Source organism: Hemitrygon akajei, chromosome 14 (assembly GCF_048418815.1).
Source record: "Hemitrygon akajei chromosome 14, sHemAka1.3, whole genome shotgun sequence".
Taxonomy (NCBI): Eukaryota; Metazoa; Chordata; class Chondrichthyes; order Myliobatiformes; family Dasyatidae; genus Hemitrygon; species Hemitrygon akajei.
Window position 1 is genome coordinate 37,378,763 of NC_133137.1, and position 7,408 is coordinate 37,386,170.

General features: G+C 41.5%; 1 long non-coding RNA gene across 1 annotated transcript in view; it reads right to left on the reverse strand.

Annotated features, from left to right (window-relative positions):
* Nucleotides 1-2,949, reverse strand: part of LOC140738501 (uncharacterized) — a 33,435-nt gene extending 30,486 nt beyond the window's left edge. Inside the window, exon 1 of the long non-coding RNA XR_012101384.1 lies at nucleotides 2,865-2,949. This is a non-coding gene — a long non-coding RNA (uncharacterized lncRNA). The remainder of the gene's footprint in view (nucleotides 1-2,864) is intronic.
* Nucleotides 2,950-7,408: the final 4,459 nt, after the last annotated feature.

Genomic DNA, 7,408 nt, shown 5'->3' on the forward strand with positions numbered 1-7,408 from the left:
GTCAACCAGAAAAGGGCCCCTTTGTTTCCAGTCTTTGCCTCCTACCTGTCAGCCAATGCTCATATATTTCCTTGGGATCTTATCTTGTTGAGCAGCCTCAAGTTCGACACCTTTTCAAAGGCCTTTTGAAAATCCAAGTAAATAACATCCACTGACTCTCCTTTGTCTATCCTGCCTGTTATTTCCTCAAAGAAATCCAACAAATTTGTTAGGTAAGATTTCCCCTTAAGGAAACCATGCTGACTACGGCCTATTTTATCATGTGCCTCCAATTACCCTGAAACTTCATCCTTAATTATGGACTCCAACATCTTCCCAACCACTGAAGTCAGGCTAACTGGCCTATAGTTTTCTTTCCTCTGCACCCCTCCCTTCTTAAAGAGTGGAGTGACATTTGCAATTTTCCAGTCTTCCAGAACCATTCCAGATCTTGAAAGATCATTACTAATGCCTCCACAACCTCTTAATCTACCTCTTTCAGAGTCCTGGAGTGTACATGATCTGGTCCAGGTGACTTACGTACCTTGAGTTTTTGCACCTTCTCCTTAGTAATAGCAACAGCACTCACTTTTGCCCCTTGCTTCTCACGCTGTTTTGGCATTCTTCCATAGTGAAGTCACACTCAATATACATCTTTTGTTCCTCCGCTATTTGTTTGTTTCCTGTTAGTAGCTCTCCAGCATCATTTTCCAGTGGTCTGATATCTGCTCTCGCCTCTCTTTTACTCTTTATATATCTGAAAGAACCTTTTGTATCCTCATCTATATTGTTGGCTAGCTAACCTTCAAGTTTCATCTTTTCTCTCTTTATGACTTTTTTTAGTTGCCTTTTGTTGGTTTTTAAAAGCTTCACAATCCTCTACCTTCCTACTAATTTTTGCTGTAATACAAACCCTCTCTTTTGCTTTTATGATGTCTTTGAACTCCCTTGTCAGCCACAGTTTTCACCCTCCCTTCATCCTTGGGATGTATCTTTCCTGCACCTTCCTAATTTCCCCCAGAAACACCAACCATTGCCATTCTGCCATCATCCCTGCTAGTGTCCCCATCTAATCAACTTTACCCAGCTCCTCTCTCATGCCTCTGTAATTCCCTTTACTCCACTGTAATACTGATACATCTGATTTCAGCTTCTCCCTCTCAAACTGCAGGATGAATTCTATCATTATGATCACTGCTTCTTAAGGGTTCTTTACCTAATCATATCCGGGTCATTACATTACAGCCAATCCAGTATTGCCATTTCCCCTAGTGGGAACAACCACAAACTGCTCTAAAAAGCCACTTCATAGGCATTCCCCAAATTCCCTCCCTTGGATCCAGCACCAACCAGGTTTTCCTAATCTACCAGCACATTAAAATTACCTCTTGATTATTGCAGCATTGCCTTTTTTACATGCCTTTACTATCTCCCTTTGTAAATTGTATCCCACATCCTGGCTACTGTTCAGAGGTTTGTATATAACTCCAGTCAGAGTCTTTTACCCTCAAGGATTCTTCTCTACCTTTAAAGATTCAACAACTTCCGACCCTATGTCACTCCTTTCTAAGGATTTGATTTCATTTTCTTTAACCAACAGAGCCGCACCACCTCTCTGCCAGTCTGCCTGTCCTTTTGATACAATGTGTATCCTTGGATGTTGAGCTCCCAACTGTGATCTTCTTCCAGCCATGACTCAGTGATGCCCACAACTTCATACCTGACGATCTCTAACTGTGCTTCCAGATTATCTACCTTATTCTCTATACTGTGTGCATTCAAATATAACACCTTCAGTCCCTTATTCCTCACCCTTTTAGATTTTGGCCTCCAGTTACACTTTAACTCATCTAACTGACTGCAATTTTGCCCTGTCATCTGCCTGTCCTTCCACACAGCCTCACTACATTCTGCCCCGTTCCGAGCCCATCCTCCTGTCAAATCAGTAAACCTTCCCCAACAGTTCTAACGAACCTACCTGTAAGGATATTGGTGCCCCTCAGGTTCAGGTGTAACCTGTCCTTTTTTGTACAGGTCGTAACTTTCCCGTGAATCTGATCACCTAGCCCTTGCACCAATTCTTCAGCCACTTATTCATCTGATAAATCATCCTATTCTGCCCTCACTGACACATGGCACAGGCAACAATCCAGAGATTACAATCCTGCAGGTCCTGCTTTACAGCTTTTTGCCTAACTTCCTATATTCTCTCTTCAGGACCTCTTCCCTTTTCCCACCTATGTCATTGGTACCAATATGCACCATGACTTCCGGCTGTTCACCCTCCCCTTTAGAAAGCCATGGACCCTATCTGAGACATCCCTGACCCTGGCACCTGGGAGACAACATACCATATGGGTGTCTCTTTGACGTCCACAGAACCTGCTTTTTGTTCCTCTAATTATGGAATCCCTTATCAATACAGTGCTCTTCTCCCGCCTTCTTTTCTGAGCCACAGAGCTAGATCCAGTGCCAGAGACCCGGTTGTTGTGGCTTCCCCGGTAGATCATCCCCTCCCACAACAGTATCCAAAGCAGTATACTTATTATTGAAAGGGTGGCCACAGGGGTACTCTGCACTGGCTGCCTATACATTTTCCCCCTCCTGACAGTCCCTCAGGTACCTGTCCCCTGTAACTTAGGCATGACTACCTCCCTGTAAGCACCTCCTCCTTAGTTTTCCATATGAGCCAAAAGTCATCGAGCTGCCGTTCCATTGCCTTTACAGAATCCAAGGAGCTGTAGCCTGATGCATTTCCAGCAGATGTAGTTATTAGGGAGACTGGAGATCGCCCAAATTTTTCCATATCTCACATAAGGAACATACCTCTAGATCCATTCTCCACACACCAACAGAAAAAAATTATTAGAAACTTTCTTACTTACTTAGAATCCCTGCTTGTGGTTGTTGAGCCAAAACCAGACCACTCTAACAATGCCCTACTCCAAAAAAGTCTGCTCCGCTTACACCTCCTTTCCTTTTATTGGCCCCGTGCTCGTTGCCGCCCTCCAAGAGAAAAGCAGAAAAGCATCCGAGCTCTTCTCAAACCTCACCAACCACGATTGCTACCCACTGAGAAAAAGACTTTATTTAGGGTTTACTTTATTTATAAAAGTAATCCAAGGTTATGGAAGAATAGTACATCCTAGTAAAATCAAAACATTTGTTATATTTCTCTACCCCCTTTAACAAAATGTTTAAGAATGGTTGGTTGCTGAATTCTGCTGTGCAGGTAGACGCCCAGCAGAGGGCACTATGCTACTGCTCGCAATTCGATAATGTTCATGTCTGATCCGGTATTTACAGTTGAAGGAGAAAGCAATAACAATTTACTTGTGGCCTGTCATTATTGAAGCTGCCTTTGAATTCATTACATTGACAATCCAGACAGTCAGCTTCAGGAGCAACAAAGTGAATATTGCTCAAAGTGACGAGAATGCAAAAGAACAATTCTCAAAAGCTGATTGCTAATTTGCAGTTTAAACTAATCTGCTAATTTTATCATTTAACTCTTTATCCTTTATATAATCTGTATTCAAAAGCACATTTGGTCATAATGTACAGATAGTTGCACAAAATATCAATAGCAAACATTCCAAAGCAACGCCCTACAGCAGGTTCTGAACCTCTTGCTTTGCGTGTTATTGTGACTCCTAAATGATACCATGGAGAGCATTCTAACTGGCTCCATCACCATCTGGTATGGGGGCACTGCACAGGATTAAAATAAACTGCAGAAAGTTGTGAATTCAGTTAGCTCCATCATGGGCACTAACCTCCCCAGCATCCAGGACATCTTAAGGATCCGTGCCTCCATCATTGAAGACCCCCATCACCCAGGACATGCCCTCTTCTCATTGCTACCATCAGGGACGAGAAACAGGAGCCTAAAGGCACACACTCAATGATTCAGGAAGAGCTTCTTCCTATCTGGCACCAGATTTCTGAATGGACTTTGAATCTGTGAAAACTACTTTTCCCTCCTTTTTACTCTACTTGTTTAATTTAACTTAAAATTCTTACTGTAATTTGCAGTTTTTATTATGTATTACACTGTACCATAACAACAAATTTCATGACGTATGCCGCCGATACTAAACCTGATCCTGGTTCTGACGAAGATTCTCGGAGATGTGGAGGCACAGGTTCTTACACACAATCATCTAAATGACAGAGAACACTAGAATAGCTAATTGTTCATTTTGACCCTGGCTTAGAACTCTGCCGTAAGCACATCTAGGCTTCAGGATTTTCCTGTTAAAGATCTGCTCTGACATCAGCAATGTGGTAAAGAGCTTTACATTTCTCAGACAAGGACAATAATCCCTCCAGTCAGTTTCCGCATACTGCGAAAGCTATCCACTGGCATCAAAGTACGGGCGGCTGCAATTGTTGCTGACAGATTACGAACCAGCGGCCATCCTCTTTTTCTCTCGCACAATAAAAACATCTGTGCATCTTTAATATAAGAAAATAGCCACAGGCAGCTGGTAGGAAAGAAATTAACCGGGTAGTAAAAGCTTGAGGAGAGTTTGCTAAAAATAGAGTAAAATTGGGTTGAGGTGATTTTAGAAACCTATTGCAACATGTGGCAAGACAAAGAGATTTAAGGATTTTCCAGAGGGTAAAGCCAAGTTAATTGAAAACACTTGACATGTAATGAGTAGAAACAGCAGGGAGGCTGCACAAGAGCCTATGCTAATAGGACCGACGGTAGGATTTTAACTGGTACAAATGATGTTGTCCCAAAGGTCAACGAAGGGGGCAGCTGACAAAGAAATGACAGCTGTCAATAATGATCACAATACACTTCCTCTGTATTTCTTGTACAGGGCTGGAAAAGGGAACCCTGGCATCTTAAAAATTGTTTGTTAGCATCAGGAAGATATCCTAGAGTAAATGCTGTATGTAAAATTCTGAGCAAAATTTTGGATTTCTTCTGGACCAGAACTGTTTTATTGATTAATATAATTTCCTGTGCATGTTCAAAGGAGAACAAAATAATTGTTACTCTGGATCTGATGCAGCACAAAACACAATAAGATAAAGAACATAATTAATAAAAACACTATAAATATCAATGCATAAGATAGCTTATATATACTTGTATGCCCACAAAGTGTGCCAGGAACTTAAGCGTCTGGATAGGAAATGATGAAGTAGTGGTGGTTGGGGGTATGGAGGGTGGGTTAGTGGGTGCAGGTGGGTGCTTGGGGGGAAATCACTGTTTTTGAGCCCAGTGGTCTTGGTGTGGATGTTATGTAGCCTCCTCCCTGACAGGAGTGGGACAAACAATCCAAAAACAGGGTGGGTGGGACCCTTCACGATGTTACTGGACCTTTTCCAGAATCTTTCTGTATACATGTCCTTGGTGGCTGGTAGGCAGGTACCCACTGATGTGCTGGGCAGTTTTGAGTGAAATATATTGAAGTTTATTCATATGACAGGATGTGTTCAGGTGTAATATTCATATTACCTTTAACCTCATTTGCAAACCCTCACCTTTCTGCCAATTATCACCATTCCATGGAACAACTTTCTAGCTTCAGAAATTATTTTCTTCTACCTATTTGTTCCCATGGCTCTGCGTGAGCTTGCGGGCATTCATAAACAGGATACTTACAGATTGCATCAGCAAAATGTGTGACAAACTGCTTAAAAATCAACTTTTTTGAAAGTGAGAACTGGGTTGAGATGAGATGGTCTAAATTTATTCTGCTTTTTGAAGATTTTAGTGTGGAAAAGTTGCAGAGAGTTGTGTAATTGGCATTATTTTGGTTCCACCTCACAGTTTCCTTCACAAAACATACAGTATTTAAGTAATACTTCCAAGATTCTTCGTTAGCTTTACTTTTAATAATTTTGGAAACTAATAGGACCAGGTAAACTATTGAAAGGAAGTCCATGGGTTGAGCTGATGGCTTTGTCTCCCATTCCATGAATACTGCTAGATCTATTACTTCTAGGTTTTAGTGCAGATTTCCAACACTAGCAGCAACATGCTTCTGTAAATACTCTGACAGTGTGGACACCATACGCCTAGAAGAGATGTGTAGTCACACCTAATTAATGCAAGAATAAAATTCTAAAACAAGAATTTCTACATGAATTTTAATTTGCCTTCAATGTTTTCACTGAAACATAAAACCTGTAGCCGAGGACAACATATCTAGTAAATTTGAAATAAAGTCATTTCCATTTTTTGCTGCAGTTGTATTCGTACATCTTTCTTTTCCATCTTTTCCCCCCTTTACATTCTCCCACTTTTCATCAAGTTCTGATCTTTCAAATTGTACATGAGTGTGAACTGGCTTGAAAACGACTAAGATGTGCCTTAGCAACGTGTAACTTCAAGGTCATAAGAAATAGGAGCTGCAGTAGATCTTTCAACTTCACCCTGCTCCTTCATTCAATGAAATCTCCACTGATCCGATTTGCCACGTAACCTAGTGGCTAGCACAACGCTTTACAGTACTAGTGACCCAGGTTCATTTCCCGCTGCTGTCTGTAAGGAGTTTGTACGCTCTCCCCATCACTGTGTGGGTTTCCTCCTAGTGCTCAGGTTTCGTCCCACAGTCCAAAGACGTACCAGTTGGTAGATTAATTTGTCATTGTAGATTGTCCTGTTATTAGGCTAGGGCTAAATCAGGGGATTGCTGGACAGCACAGCTCAAAGGGTTGATTTCACGCTGTACCTCAATAAATAACTAGGGTGATTCTGATTAATCTACTTGCTTGGACTGGTGCAGTTGTAGATGACTGACAAAGGATACACTGGGATGCAGTTATGGCCAAAAGTGAAGTGTTGCACTTAGGGAAATCTAATGTACTGTTAATGGCAAGACTCCTAACAGTTTTGATGAGCAGAGTGATCTATCATGGGGTTCAGGTTCATTGGACCCTACAGAAGTTGATAAGATTGTAAAGAAGGCATATGGCATGCTTAACTTTGTTAGAGAAGGATTTAAGTTCATGAGACAGGAACTTGTAAAACTGTAGTTTGGCTACAAGGAGCATTACATTCAGTTCTGGTCACCTCATTATAACCAGGACGTTGGGACTTTGGAGAGGCTGCAGAAGAGTCCATGTTAGCTGTTCTAAAGGGAGTGTGCTATAAGAGAGGTTGTATAAAGTTGGGTTTTTAAAAACCTGCCTCTTTCCGATATAACCAGCCATTTCTACTTTTTAATGATTATTTTCACCTGGTACTCACTGCTTCTGAACTTGAGAGTTCCGTTTACTGCCATTTTTAACTCGGCTGTCTCTGCTGTTTTTTACTTGCCATTCCTCACGGTGCTTGTTTTAATTCAAATGTCTCGCTGTGCTTCCACAGGCCATTTCAAGTTCATTTTTAAAGTACATATTTACAAGATTACCAAATGGGTGTAGGGAGATCTAACATCTCTCAGAAGATTTTGAGAGGCATAGA